Source organism: Choloepus didactylus, chromosome 1 (genome assembly GCF_015220235.1).
Source record: "Choloepus didactylus isolate mChoDid1 chromosome 1, mChoDid1.pri, whole genome shotgun sequence".
NCBI lineage: Eukaryota > Metazoa > Chordata > Mammalia > Pilosa > Megalonychidae > Choloepus > Choloepus didactylus.
In genome coordinates this window covers 103,807,462-103,822,320 of record NC_051307.1, presented here as the reverse complement: position 1 = coordinate 103,822,320, position 14,859 = coordinate 103,807,462, and the positions used below count along the sequence as shown (strand labels likewise).

Genomic DNA, 14,859 nt, shown 5'->3' with positions numbered 1-14,859 from the left:
AATAACCCCCATGAGAGACAGGGAATCTTGCAATTGGGGCAGGCACCCTAAGGTTGGGTGACTCCCAAGTTTTGGGCACATGCTAAATTATTTTTTAAGTTCAACTTTTTACTTGAGGCTATAATGAGAATATTTTATATAGGTATCGAGTTGTGAAGTTTTCAAGAGTTTGTTGTTTTGCACAACATTCTGGTGAGGGAGAAGGTGGCATTGTTCGCATCCCTGTTTCACAAATGAGGAAATTGAGACCCAGAGAGCACAAGGGAGTTCCCAGGCCACACAGCTGCTCAGTAGGGAGCTGAGAGCTAGGATGCAAAATCTAACACTTGCTTCCCTGTCACTGACCTGGGTCAGTGGGATTTTATCAAATGGGCATTTTCAGCTCACTTTTTTCCACTCCTCACTGTTCCACTGTCTTGGTTGACATTCTAGGAAGCCTAAGAAGGCCATGAGTTTCAAAGTTGCCAGAGATGTGCGATAAAATTTCCAAACATGAGCTCGAGTGAATTTGGGATGCAGACAGTTCTTCCAGTAACTGTTTTTTATTGCTGTCATCATTGTTTGTTCTGGTTGAAAATGTCCATGAGAGCAAGGAAGGAAAGAATAGCCCCTATCACTTATTGGGCATTTTCTTTTCCCTGGACACACTGTGACCTGCTTTTCCATCTGTGGATTTGGATACATTTATGAATGGGGTGATCATAGTATGTTGCATTTATTATAGCATTCTACTAAGCAGTTTACACATATTGAATTAGTTAATCCTCATTAAAGCCTTATAGGTAGATACCAATATGATTTCCTCTTTTATAGATGACGCAACTGAGGTTTAGAGAGATTAAATAATTTGCTTGAGAGAGCAAAGGTCCTAAATAGATTATAATCCAGGTTTTCTAATTTGAGAACTCTTTCTTCCCTCCTACATCATGTATTGCTGATCTCACTGGTAAACATCCAGAACGGTTTATTAAGGAGGTACATCTCAGACCTTGGAAGCTGCGAGATTTGTAGCTGGAAGGTACTCTGAAGAGCTTGGCAGGCTGGTGGTTTCCAGCCGGAGGCTGGGGGACTGCAAGTGGCTTTGGGGTTGGGGTGCTGGGGTGAGGGAGGGAGCCAAGGGAGGTGAAAAGTGGGTGAAAGTGGAGGAGGGAAGGGTCCCCTAGTGCCCAGACCCAGCAACTCTACTTTTATCTACTTTACAAACTAACCATCTGCAAAGCATTTTGTTTAAAGGAAAAGCTCTCCTGTTAGGGAAAGAAACAAGCTGGAAACCCACTGTGCTGGCCCAACCCCTCCTTTTACTAAGGCTGAGAAAAAAATTGGTGTAGCAGAAGTCACATTCTGACGAGGTCTCCCTTCACTCTGGGGCACTTTGTTGGAAACACTTCCTTTTTAATTTTTTTTTTTAATTTGAACATTGTATTTGGAGAATAATTGATATACAATACAAGGTTCATATTTAAAGTGTACAATTTCATGTGTTAATGTCTGTATATACCCATGAAACCATTACCTCAGTCAAGATAATGAACATAGCTATCATCCCCCAATATTTTCTGTGCCCTTTGTAAGTGAGTGAGAAGGAGAACAAGGATATTGTGTTGTCCTGGAAACTAATTGAAGAAGAGAATGATCAACTGGAAGCATCTCGGTTAACTCAAATGCTCTTCTTGGTGGGACGTGACTTTTTCTTTTTCCAGGGAACTGTATAGATACCTGGGTGTCCCGGCCGGCGGGACGTTCAACGGAGGCTCCAAATCCTGTGAGGGAGGAATGGTATGGGACAAGAGACGCGAGGAATGACAGCAAGACAGGTTTCTGATCAAGCTGCAAAACTTTATTGAAGAGGCAGGGTATATATACCCTAAGGTAGAGGGAGTGGCTAGTACGAACGGGTGGCGGCCTAGGATTGGCTGCTGCTGTTGCTAGGGCGGATGGCAGATGTAAGGCTAGCACAGGATTGGTGGCTACTGTTGCTGGGATAGAAGGCAGGTGGTAAAGCTAGCACTCTAGATGTGAATCTTAGGCGCAAACGGCTATCACTTCCATAGAAGGCTGAGGGCAACTTAAACTGTTGTTACATCAGCCCTAGCGGTCATGTTGCATATCTCCGGCATCGCTGAGGGTGGATTTTATACATGCTACCTTAATCGTCCCCAACACCTGGGCTCCTGCATCCCCATCCTGCTTGCTCTGAGAGCCTTGGGGCACCCACCTGGAGGCTCAGGTCACGTGGCCACTCAGTACTGCGGAAGCTTCAGGGCCCCAAGCACAGGCTCCTTGACCTGCATCTTTCAAATTGGCTGTGCCTCCCCTTTGGACCTCTGGAACCTCACTGAGATTGGCTCAATTTCTCTGCAAAAGAGAGTTAAAATTATAGCCAGAATTGTGTTACCTTCCTGCCCCAACCTTCACAGACATTGTCTAACTGAACATATTTAAATATTGTGTGTGCAGTGTGCTGAGAACACAGACAAGGCTCCGAACCCCAAGGGCCTCATGGGGAAACAGAAGCAAGTAAGGAGTATTGTTAATTTTTCTGGAGACGGTTATGTTTGTTATGTATGATTGTTATATATGATAGTTATGTGAGAAGAATTTAATTTTAGAGAAACGGGAAGGGGAGAGTCTGAGCAATGGGAAAGAAGATGTTTAGAAGAAACATCTCGAGTCTAGAATTTGCACTGTGAGTTAGCCCTGGCTTTTTTCACTTACTATCTCTGGGACTTGTGCATTTTACTTTTCCTTTTAAGCCTTCATGCCCTCATATGTAATAAGGGAGTGAGACTGCCTAGCTCACAAGGTGGTTGATGGGATTATGTGAGGTAATTTATGTAACCTGCTTAGTACAATGCCTAGCACAGAGTGAACACTCATTAAATTATAATTGTGGTTGTCATTATTATCTGGCAGGGGCCAGAGAGACTTTTTTTTTCAATCTGCTCAGTGGTATGGTAAGCGCTTTGCTTCTCAAAAAAACAAAACAACAACAAACCCTGTGTATGGGAATAGAATCCAGTCACCCTAACCTATAACAATTTGGCTCCAGTATACCATTCGAAGTTACTTCCGTTTATCTCTGGCCATCTGCCCACTTCCCCCACCGGTGGCCTGCACAGCCTCTAAGCTAGACTGGCATCTAGCTGTTCCCTATGCACATTAGCTCCTCATTTCTTAGAATGCCTTTTGTGCCCTCATCCTTACTACAGCCTCTTTTATATTCAGCCCCCAAGTCCATCCTTTTCCCAAGGGTTCCTTCTGCACTCTGAACTCTTGGAGTTTACCACGTCCTGTCTTTCATTTTGGTTAGTGAGCTCTCTCGTATTTGGCTTGTGATCTTGAAGTTGGCTGTGTGCATCCTCGGGGATTCAGGCACATACTCATAGTCCTCACGCATCTATGCAACAAACTGGTTTATTGCCTTTCTCAAATATGAAAGCACAAGTAAGCAAATGAAGAAATGCAAACCAGAGAACAATCATCACTGATCTGTGTGCTCATCAGCACACAGACATAATTCTGTAGAGTATCAAACATTTTCCTTTAATTTCCAGAGCCTTAATGTATTTGTCGTTTAATCCTTGTAACTCCTTGGGAATGGATTTCTGGGGAAGATTTGGCACCTCTGTAAATGACGGGGATGGCTTGGCTCTTTATAGGAATTAAAGAGAACCCTGATGAAGAAAACTGGAGTGTTGAGAGAGGCCTTAAGGGAGCTGAACCAGCTCCTGCATTCTCAGAGCTTCTTGGGTGCTCTCCAGCTCCCAGGTGATCTGCAGCAGGACCTGTGGTACGTAAATAGGCCTCATCTGCTCCCTCAGCTTGCTGCCAGCTGCCTGGGATGCCAGAACTCCAGGTCTAGCCACTGTGAGCCAAGCCGAGGAGGTTTAATGGGTTGGGGATAGCGCTCTTTTTGGTATCTGCAACTTGGAGTATCCTGTGCCCTTGATTAATTCATGCTTGGGAGCTTCCGTGGTGCTGTCTGGTAAATAGGCTCCTTACTGTACGTTTATTTCCCTACAGGCTTGTTTCAGAGAGTCTGGAGCCTGCGTTTCTAACAGCTTCTCCAAGGAAAACATCGCAGGCATAGTTTCCGGAACTGAGAATCTCAGAGGGTCTTCCAATGTCTATCTCCATTACCTCACTTAGGCCTAGCCTTTGCTTTTAGCTGAACAGGGGGATTTTTATCTTGAGCTGACCTATAAATATATGTGACTGGGAGTTTGAAAATCTGACAGTTGCTGCTGAGTTTTGAACTGCAAGAATGAACAGCTTATAGACATAATTCTGTAGAGTATCAAACATTTTCCTTTAATTTCCAGAGCCTTAATGTTCATTTGTCTTGAGAATGACTTCACTGCTTTTTGTATTTGTAATGGAATGCACAGTCATTTACAAGTAATCACACAATAATCCCTTACACTTTTATAATGCCTTACTTATTTTCAGAGGACTTTCACTTGCATTATGTCATTTAATCCTTGTAACTACTCTGAGATGTAGTCAGAGTGGCTGTTTTAATCCCTAGTTTTCAGGTGTGGAATCTGAGATTTAGAAAGGTTAATTAGTTGGCCAGAAGTCAAATGGTTAATATGTTAACAGACTTGAAACTGGAAGCTCAAATAGTCTAACTCCAGGATCAGGGCTCTTTTTATTGCTTACTGTTGGTGTGACCTTGTGAATATCCTTAACTTCTCTGAGCCTCAGTTTTCTTATCACTAAATTGGGTATCATATTAGCTCCAGAGGCAGTTGTTGGTAGGGATTACATGAGACTTATCTGGGACAGCACTTACTGAACTATAAAACATACTGTTGATGTGAGATGTCATCATTTTTACTACATTTGCCTCATATCCAAATAGTGCCATCAGAATTGCAGAAGAAAAGAACATCATTTCCCCTTTTTGTAAAGACACTGAGATCCTGAATGATGCTAGAAATGTCTGGGATGGCAAGCTCCCAGCTCTGTGATTAGCAAATTCACCCTGGTATCCTGACTATAGGTTGCTTTGTTATTCTGAGTGCATTTAAGTTGGCAAGGCCCTTTTCTTACAGGCTCTCTCTCCTGATGTTCCTTGAAAGGGTGTTGTGCCCTAGAAATGGTTTTAGGTCTAGCAGGGCCTGAGAGCAGGAGTGGGGACTTGGGGATGGGATCTCCAGTCCTGAGCTTTGCCAAGAAGGGTTGGGTATATGGGATAGGTAATGGGGTAGAAATTGATGAAGAACTGGTCTTGAAGGTATATCTTCTCTAGTTTTCTCACTGACTGGGTGTGTCCTGTGAGTCCATCATGCCAGCAGCACATTGCTTAGCAGTAACTTGTTGGAAAAAAACAAAACAATAGATCAGCAACAAAAGCATTAGGATTCAGCAGTGTGATTTTATCAGGGGAACAGCCAGAGTGACCAAGGGATGAGGTCTTGGATGTCTTTGGGAATATGCATGTTCACCTACAAAAATTCCAAACCAGTGAGACAGACATAGATTATTTGCATGGTCCAGAGATGCAGCATGAAGAGCAGGAAGTTGAAGAACCGGGAGCCACAGTTTGGCTCCATATAAGGAAGAGCATTCTGTTGGAAAGATGGAATTTGCAGCTGCAGGAGATACTGATCTCACATCCCTGGAGACATCAGGGATGCTATGGGATTTGTGAATGGGATGGGCAGTAGTGTCCATTGCCTTTATGGGCCTTTTTCATCCTGAGATCCAGAACCAATGGTTCTCAGTGGTTAGGAGGAGGAATAGAGACACACATTAGTTAAAGAAATGAAGGCCCCCTTTGTTAATTGCAAAATGGAGGAGGGAGGATTTAAACTTTCATTTTGTTTTCATACCTGTCTCTTGACTCACCCCTAGTCCTTGTTTCTCAGAGTTCCTTGGCCATCTTTAGGAAGCTATTTTGCATGGAATTTCTTTCTCCTCTGTTGAAATGTACCTGTTGGGGTACTGGAAGGAACTCTGAGCTCCTAGCAGGGTGACAATTTTTCTACAGGTCCCCAAGGACTGATGGCTAATCTCATCTTCTCAATTATGAGTGAGGCCCATCCCTTTACCCTCTTCAGGCCTGCCTCTGAGACCCCTTAGAGTACTGCAGGGTCAAGAACTATGTACGGAGTTTGGTTCTGGCTGTGCCACTAATTGCTGTGTGGTGGAAGGGTCTCTGATTCTCTTTTCTTGTCTATTTTCATTGTAACTTAGATTTGTGTTCATTTATTAAACATGCAATAAATAAGACAAGGCTGCAGTTTTTTCAGGCATCTGTGGTGCTGGTGAAAATATAAAATGTGTGATGACTGTTTGGATAGGCCAAGCAGAAGTTGCTTTCAGAGCGCGTAGTTGAACAATTTTGGAATTTCTATCCAAGTTGGTAGATGAGAAAATGGAGGCTGAGAGAGAACTGACTTGTGAAAACCTTAATGAGTGACTGAGCTGAGCTTAGGGCTTGGATCCCCTCCCTCCCTGACCCATGCTGTTTACAGCTGGAAGACTCCCTGGGGATTGAGAATAAGCAGCCTCATGGTGCAGGTCCGAAAACCATGAAATGGGCCATGATTCTGAAAAAGAACTTTTCTGACCTACAGAAAGCCCTTAAAACCAACAATAGAAAAATGTAATATTAAGAAATAGAGCCTCTGGGAAGCCAAGATGTGGTTGGACTCCCTTCTTTGAGCACACCCCTACCTCCTCACACTTCCACTTACTGCAGCATCTCATCACTTCATCCTTCTTTCTCCTCCTCTGATTCAGTCTGGAATCATTCTGGATAGATTTGTTCCTGACTGGCTTCACTGGTCCAACTTAGTCATGGAATACTTCTCAGGATCTTAGGGTCAGAAGTATTTTACACATTAAATTGGGTCTGCCTCCCTGTCCTCCCACATATTCTTCTGATTGTCTGGGTTCACTCTGGAACTTTCTCCCTGGGGTCTGCCCTATGGAGACCTCATGCAAAAGTAAGTCCTCAGGCGTTCTCCCAGCCTAAGGCAGCCCAGCCCACCCCTGGTCAGAGATTGGGGTGCAAGGGGAGGGTTTGTTTTCAGACTCATCTAGTTCCCAAGGAACTGCATCTGGGATCCCTGGCGATATCCTCAGGAGCATCCACCCGAATTACCTCCCCCTCCCTGAATTAATAGATTTATTTCATAAATTCAGTTGCCTTGTAGATGGTCCCACTCCTAAGATGAATTTAAGGCCTTTCAAACCAGACACTTGTTTGGGTGGGAGACTCTTCCCTATGACAGGACAGTGTATGGAAGAGCTGAGACACCTTATCTTTGGGGTTAATAATTACACCGAGTAAAAGAATTCTGTCTTAAGTGGGGCATTTTATTCAAGTGCCCGAGCAGAGAAGGGTGATTTTTCTGACATCCTCCAGCTTGCTTCTCCATATTTGGAAATGTTTACCCACCACACTGATCTATTGGAAGAGGAGGAGATGACTCAGGGTTTAGGAGAAGCAGGATTTGAATTCCTGTTTCCAGAAACAAGGTCACCCCCTCCCCCCTCCTCCTGCCCCCCTCTTTCCCCTCCACTCCTTTGCCCCTTGTTTTGGAGGCTGAGGAGAGAATGTCTCAGTTCCTTTCCCATCGAGCTTCAGGACCACCTCCTTGCAGTGTCCCGTGCAGTGGGACGGAAGGCTTGTGAGAAGGAGTGAGGGAGAGTGGAGGGCCAGCTGCCTGTGGTGGCCTGACGTCGCGTGAGTACATCATTAGTGCCCTAGCAAATGGCATTTCTGCTCGCAGACTCGGGACTCACAGCCCCGTGGGCAGACTGACTTGCAGGGTGATGGGAATGTTGCTGGGAACGCTGGCTGCTTTAAATTTGGGGTGTGTGCAACTGTTTTCCCAGGGGAGTGTTTCTCACAGGGAGATTTAGAGATGGACTCTGCCTGAGGAAAAATTCTATTTGTATATATGAAAAATTAGACGTGTATTTGCTTTCATCTGAGGCCTAATTTGGATTGGGTAGAAAGATAATTCCGGAGTGTTGCTGTCTGTCTGATTGCTGGGGCTAAAGTAACAAGCCAAAAGGGATGTTTGTGGACATTGGGGGAGAAGTAGTTTTAGCTTCAAAAGCTGAGTTATGGTTGGACCTAAGAATTGGTGTCTCACGTTTATGCAGAGTCCAGTGTGGAATGAATGTATTGCATGCAGGATGTTGTGTAGATTTGATGGGCTGTCAGAGTTGGAAGGAGGCATAGCGATGACTCAGTCTACCTGTCTCATATTACAGAATGATAATGGGAAGTAGAGGCTCACAAAGCCTAGCTAAATTGCTCCAAAGACTTGTGGTTAATTAGCAGCAGGAGGTAGGATTAGAACCCAGTATCTTCTCACCTGAGGCCCATTCCTCCTTTAGCCAGGCCTAGGCTGCCTCTTCAGGCAAGGCAGAGAGGATGCATATTTTGCAGATGGGGAAACTGAGATTCACAGAGCCCAGATTTGCCCACACAGATCTACTTGGTGAGAAATTGAGGTACAGGACCTAGTTCTGCCAGTTCAGACCTCTCTCCATCTTGCCACATGGGCTCAGAGGTCTACATTTGTGGTTTTCTAACTTTCCTTTTGTTGTTATTGTTGTTTTCCAGTTTCTTTGGTTTCTAATACCTTTTTCTTCTTTTGGTTATATGAATGTTGTTTGAATCTGAGTTGCTACCTTCTGATCTGCTTTGCTGCCCATATCCTTTTTTTTCCTAAAAAGGGGATGATGTGGGTTACAAATTGAAACTATGGTACTGTACCTCATAAGGAAATTTCCTATATAATTACTTATTAAATCATCCTTTGAAAGATATTACCTTGTTGCATATATATTATATTTCACAATAAGGAAATAACTGAAACTGTGAAACCATAACCCATAACGTTCTTTGAAATTTGCTAACTACTTGTTAAATTGTACTTGGAAAGTTATCACTTCTATGTATATATGTTATATTCTACAGTAAAAAAAAAAGAGATTAAAAAAAAATGGGGGATGATAGCTGGTCCAAAAGGCAGAACTCAATAGTCGAGGCCCTTATTTCAGTGAAAATAATGCACGGGTCACGGAAGAAAGTGAGCAGGGCTTTCTTTCTAAGCCTCTACTGGTATTCTTGAAGCTGCAAGAATTTTGCAGTATTATTCCCACTCAAAGGTGAGCCCTGATTCTGAAAAGATTTGAAACACACACACGCGCCCGACACATCTTTCACTTGCTTTGACGTAACTGCAGCATTCAACAGAGTCCAAGAGTGCACCCTTTCATGGTCCACCCAGATGTTGTCACACAGATGGGATGAGCTACTCCTTTCAGTCGGTTCTGCTTTAGATCAACTCGAGGGCCCCTTTCTACAGTACTGGGAAGATGGTGGAGATGTGTGTTGGGGAAGCACTTTGGACATCAGTGGCATGTGATGACAGCTGTAACAGAGGAGAGAAACTGCTCTGATACCTACCTCAGTTCCGGTCAATGCCTATGAAAGGGAAACATCTTGAAGGGCTCTGAGGCAGTGGAGAGGCAGGAACTTGCACAGGACTCCTAGGAACCTGCACACAGCCTGCCCAGCTGTGGTAATTGTAGGCCCTGTTTGTGGGGTGGGAGGAGACTTTCTTAAAGAGCGAAGGCTTTTCCAAGTGCAAATTAACAAATAGTTAGAGAGCTGTGATGCTGAGGAACAGGGGCACTAAGAGGTAATGTTGGTAATACTAATATGAATAATATGAATAACAACACTGTTAATAAGGAGAACCAACATGCATTCATTGTTTACTGGGCTCCAGATTAAGCACTTGATTGAGTAGGTACTATTGTTCACCTCTCTTTTCTAGAGAAAGAACCTGAGACTTTGAGAGGTTAAGTAAGTTGCCCAAAGTCACACAGTCATTAGTGGAGCTGGGACTTGAACCCAGGTAGACTGACTTCAGAGTGCAAGCTGATCAGGGGTAAGGAGATACTGGATTCTGACTGACAGGAAGGTGGCCGAGCAGGGTGATTCTCAACTGGGTAATGATGCCTCCTTACACATTGCTGTGACATTTTGTTAAATCAAGTGTGCTAAAGGTGTGTGCACAGATATTTTTCCTTTGCTTTATATTGGTCTCTGGGAAGCTCAGAGCCAAGTTTGAAGACCACCTCCTGCAAAGGAATGTTGTTTGACTTAAGGGACTTAGCCAGACATATGGCTTTTGTTTGTTTGTTTGTTTATTTATTTATCAACTTCACCTTCTTTTCCCATCTTCCTCCCCCATTTCCTCATTAAAAAAATATCCCAAATTCTCTGTATCTTTTATCAAGCATGTCAGATCCTTTCTGGAACAATGCAGAAATAAATGAAATGATGTCTAGCATTTTTGCTATTATGGTGTCTAAGGAAGAGATGGTCTGTGGAGTAGTGGGCAGAGATGAGAGATGTGATTTTCTGACCTGATTTTGCTGCTAATTCATTGTCTAACCCGGATGTGGTCCGGCTCCTTTCTGAGTCTCAGTTTTCTCACTGGAAGATGAGGTTGCTGTTGATGATAGCCAGCATTTATTCTGTACTGAGTACTACACTAAGTGCCCTACAGGGTTTCTCTCCTTTAATTTTCCCCATAGTCCCACAAGGCAAGTGCTATTATCCCCACTTTACTTGTGAGAAAAGGAAGGCCTAGAGAAGTGGGAAAACTTGCCCAAACCTCATAGCTCCTGAGTACAAGCATTTGTAATCCTCGTCTGCCTGACTCCAAAGCCTAAGCTGTTAGTTAGGATGCTTGCTACTTTCCCTTACGTAATCTTCAATACTTCTTTTATCTGTGGCACGTTTTCATCGAATATTACTAAATCTTTATTGGGTTCCCACTACATGCCTCATACAGTCCTGGGCAGTGTTCCAGGATTATAGTGAAGAATAAGACACACAAAACAATGATCTCTTGGAGTTTACGTTCTAGTAGGGGTGTGTGGAGGAGGCAGTTAGATAATAATTGAACACATAAATGTGAGGGAGTAGTCACAGAGGAGGACTCACATAGGGCACTATGACTGACTGAGTGGAGGATGGCCTCTGGGCAGGTGATGTTTAAGCTGAGATGAATGACAAGGCACCAGCCATGTACACATCAGGAGAAAGAGCATTCCAGGCAGAGGGAACAGCCAATGAGAAGGCTGTGAAGCGGGAATAAGTTTGTGTTTAATGAACAGAAGGAGGCCCATGTAGTAGGAGGGAGTAGGCTGCAGGGAGAGAAAGAAACATGAGAGGAGAACCAAGTAGGGGTGATAGTAGGGGTTAGTAAACTGGAGAAGAGGCTTAGACTTGAGTCTAGTGTGATGGGAAGCATCTGAGTTATGTTTTATCAACATCATTCTGGTGGCTGTGTGGGGGAAATGGATTGCAGGGATATAAGGGCAAGAGTAGAAGCAGGAAGGTCAGATAGGAGACTGGCAATTATCTAAGTGAGAGATGATGGTAACTTTGTTTAGGGCAGTGTAAGTGGGGCTGGAGAGAAGCAGATGGGTTCAGGACATGTTTTGAAGGGATTGTCTACAGGATATCAAGTGATGTTTTCTTCAGAGAAATGTAATGCTAAATGGGCAGGAATCTGGGAGATCCAGAGGGAGAAGAAAATATGTACAGTGTTGGTTGCACAGACATGCAGATGGAGTTCCAGGACTAAGGAGTGTGTGTGCTTCTCCCTTTGGTTTCTAACCTTGAGCTTCTGGCCAAGGAATGGAGGGCAGTGTCTTCCTGCCTCTGACTTTCTGGCCGAAAGCTGCTGGAATGCCCCAAAATAAGCCCCGCGGAACATGCTGCTTCCTTTGCTCTCCCTGGGTATTTTTTTAAAGCATTCTTTCCCACCAAGAATACAGAGCATTCAGAGTGATGTTGATTTTATGGGCCATATTTAATATGTTTTTTTCCTTGATGTGTTGTGTGTTCTTGCAAAGCTGCTTCTGGTGGGAAGCCTTCAACCACCATGTAAGATGTTTCTGAAATGCCCAGTGAGAGACCAGAAGAGTTGGGTCTTCAGGGTCCCACCTTGGCTTGAGGACTCTGGACTCACTGTTTCTGGCCCTTGCTTGCTTCTGTAATTCTTTTTAGTGAGCTGGGCTTTGCAGCAAATACTCCATTTTTTCAGCAAAGAAACTGGTCATTTTTCAGCAGAAAAATTAGGGGATTCAGTCAAAGTCCCGCAACAAGGTAATAGCTGGGTCAGGTTGGGAATCCAAGATTCCTGAATGAACCCCAGGCTCTGATCCCCAGGCCGAAGCTAACCTTGCTTGTAACCTCGTGTTCCTGAGAATCCCATGGTGCTCTTTACTACAATCAGCCTAACCCCCGAGGAGCTCAGAGACTTAAATTTGAATCATCTGAAATTCACTCCTGAGGTTTCTTCACACACTCCTCTTCAAATAGTTTGCGCTCTATAGTACTATAGTAACCAGTTTTTTTTTTTTTTTAATCTATTCAACATTATCTCTTAAAAACAGTGTTTTGTTTTTGATCATTTGAGTTTCTTTAAAATTTCCTTTATATGTCCCATTCATTTAGCCAACAAACATTTATTGAGTTCTTACTGTATGCCAGGCATTGTGCTAGGTGCTGGGGATTGATTCAAAGATAATTTGGAGGCATATGGAAGGGGAGTGGATAATTACAGCACAGTGAGATAAGTGCTATAATAGATGGATATATAAAGAGCTAGAAATAGCACCATGAATAGCATCTCTGAACAAATTGCCTTCTTTTTTTCCCTTTTGGATTATTCCCTTATGTATATTGCCCTAAGTGGGATTACGGGGTCATTTGAAAGATGAAAACAATTTGGCACAAAAAGAATAATGGCTTTCCTGGGGGAATACAGCTAAATTTTCAACAGGGGAAAAAAAAATATTGTTGACAACTCCAGATTTAGATCACTTCACAAGGAGGGTTGGGCAGATTTTACACTACCCTTGTCAGTGTGGTGGCTTTCCTGGGAGTCACCTGTTCTATCCATGTCAACCTACATGTAGAAACATATATCCTCATAAGTAATGCCACAAATTAATTATTAATTTTCACAAGAACCTAGCTGTGTAAGCATTGTTGTTTCCATTTTACAAATGAGGAAAAACTGAGGCTTTGTTAAAAGGAATTTAGTTGCTCAAGGTTCCATAGTTAATAAGTGGAGGATCCAAGACTCAAGAGTAGGTCTTTTAATTCTAAGATGCCTGTCCTGTTCTCTGTGCCCTTTTCATCAGTTGGTGGTACTTATGGTCCAGCGAGGGCCTGGAATTTAATGCAACGAACTGTAGAGATACATAGTTAATAGAAACATAGTGAAATAGACATATACTTCCTAACTCCCAAAGTCACAGCCAGGGAACAGTGTCTCTGTGGACACTGACTGGAAAGCACCTGAAGGTTCATTATCCCTGACCCTGGTCCAGGTCCTGAAAGGTCATCTTCATGGCCTGAGCCCTGGAACACAGAAACCCGAGTATAGCAGAGACCATGCAACAATTTTGCTTTGAAACATTTATTGTTTTCCTAGTACTTAATGGCAATACGAAAAACTCCCATCACTGGTATCCAGGGCCCATCATAACCATATACCATTATGTATCCACTGTTGACTTCCTTTATGGTCCCGCTCACCTATCCTTAAATCAGCCACATACCTTGCCATTTTCCAGATATACCCTGCATTTTCTAACCTTCATGTATTAGCTCATGCTGTTTCTTTAGATGGAGATGACCTCTCCCTTCTCTGTCCATACAACTCCTGATCCTCGTTTAAACTTCTGTGTAGGTGCCACCTTCTTCCCTCAGTCATTTCTGCTCACCATCTGCTCCCCACCATCCATACTCTCCCACACTATAATTGATCTCTCTGTTTTCTTTTCTGCTAACTCACAGTTAGCTCTGAGGATATGAGCATGGGATCTGGGTTTTAACCTCCGCTTGTAATACTTTTAGGCCAGTTAATCTGCTTTAGCTCAAGTTTCCTCATCTGTAAAATGGTTATAAATAATCACGCCATCTTGTAAGGTTGTTATGAAGATTTATATTGTTACTATCTCTGCTTCCTTAATGGCACTTGCCATCTGCTTTGTTCATGTCTTGTCTCTCCTTCTAGATAGGTTGCTCTTTAAGGGCAGGGAGGGTATCCTATCTTCCCTGTGCCTTGGACATATGTAAACTGCCACAAAGTTTCCTTTAAGGGAAAGAAGGATTCCAGACAATCTAAATGGTGATATCAGGGCAGTTTCGTTGCTGGTCAAAGCCCTCAGTCACACTGTGCCAGGCTTGGCTCGGGGCTCTGTGACATGGAGCTTTGTGCATACACGGCAGGTGCTGGAGAGGCCTCTGGTTCCTGCTTTGTGAGTGACAGGTAAGCGGCTAGAGCCTATGTCCACCCTATTTTCTGATTCACAAAGTCTGCTGGTGCTGGCAGTTTCCTGAAAGCAGAGTGGAAGTCTTGTCTGGAACCTGAGTCATGGTTTCCTTCCTGGGTCCTCCAGGAGTCTTTTCTGTGTGAGAGCAATCCAGACTTTGAGGGAAGGGTCAGTGGAGGTATGGGTTAGGGATAGCTCTGAGAGCCACCTTCTCCCCTGACTTCTCTGTTGGTTGGGCCGCAGAGATAGGGCTCCCTTCAGAGCAAGCTCTCTTTCAGACACCTCCATCCTTGCTGATCTTAGAATCTGACTGCCTCTGGGGGGTGGGGGTGGAGTGGGGCAGAGATTCATTTCTTAAAGGGCCATCTCCACTTTTTAACTTGGCCTCTCATCGTTTCTCAAAAGGCAACAGTTGAGTCTCTCAAAACCCAAGTGCTTTAGCCTGACACATAAGGTTCTTCGTGTTCTGACCGCAATGTTCCTTTCCAGCCTCATCTCATATCCCATCGCACCCCTTTA

At 43.8% G+C, this 14,859-nt stretch overlaps 1 protein-coding gene across 9 annotated transcripts in view; it reads left to right on the top strand.

The window, feature by feature from the left end:
• LOC119535969 (LIM domain containing preferred translocation partner in lipoma) overlaps positions 1 to 14,859 on the top strand; it is a 740,701-nt gene that overhangs the window by 49,800 nt on the left and 676,042 nt on the right. The window contains exon 1 of one of the 9 annotated variants that reach the window (XM_037838432.1): positions 2,426 to 2,517. The exons of 7 other annotated variants lie outside the window; for them this stretch is intronic. The gene's annotated coding sequence lies outside the window, so the exon portion shown is untranslated. Of the gene's footprint in view, positions 1 to 2,425; positions 2,518 to 7,379; positions 7,700 to 14,859 lie in introns of those variants that run through there. One more of the 9 variants, XM_037838400.1, reaches the window with a different exon arrangement.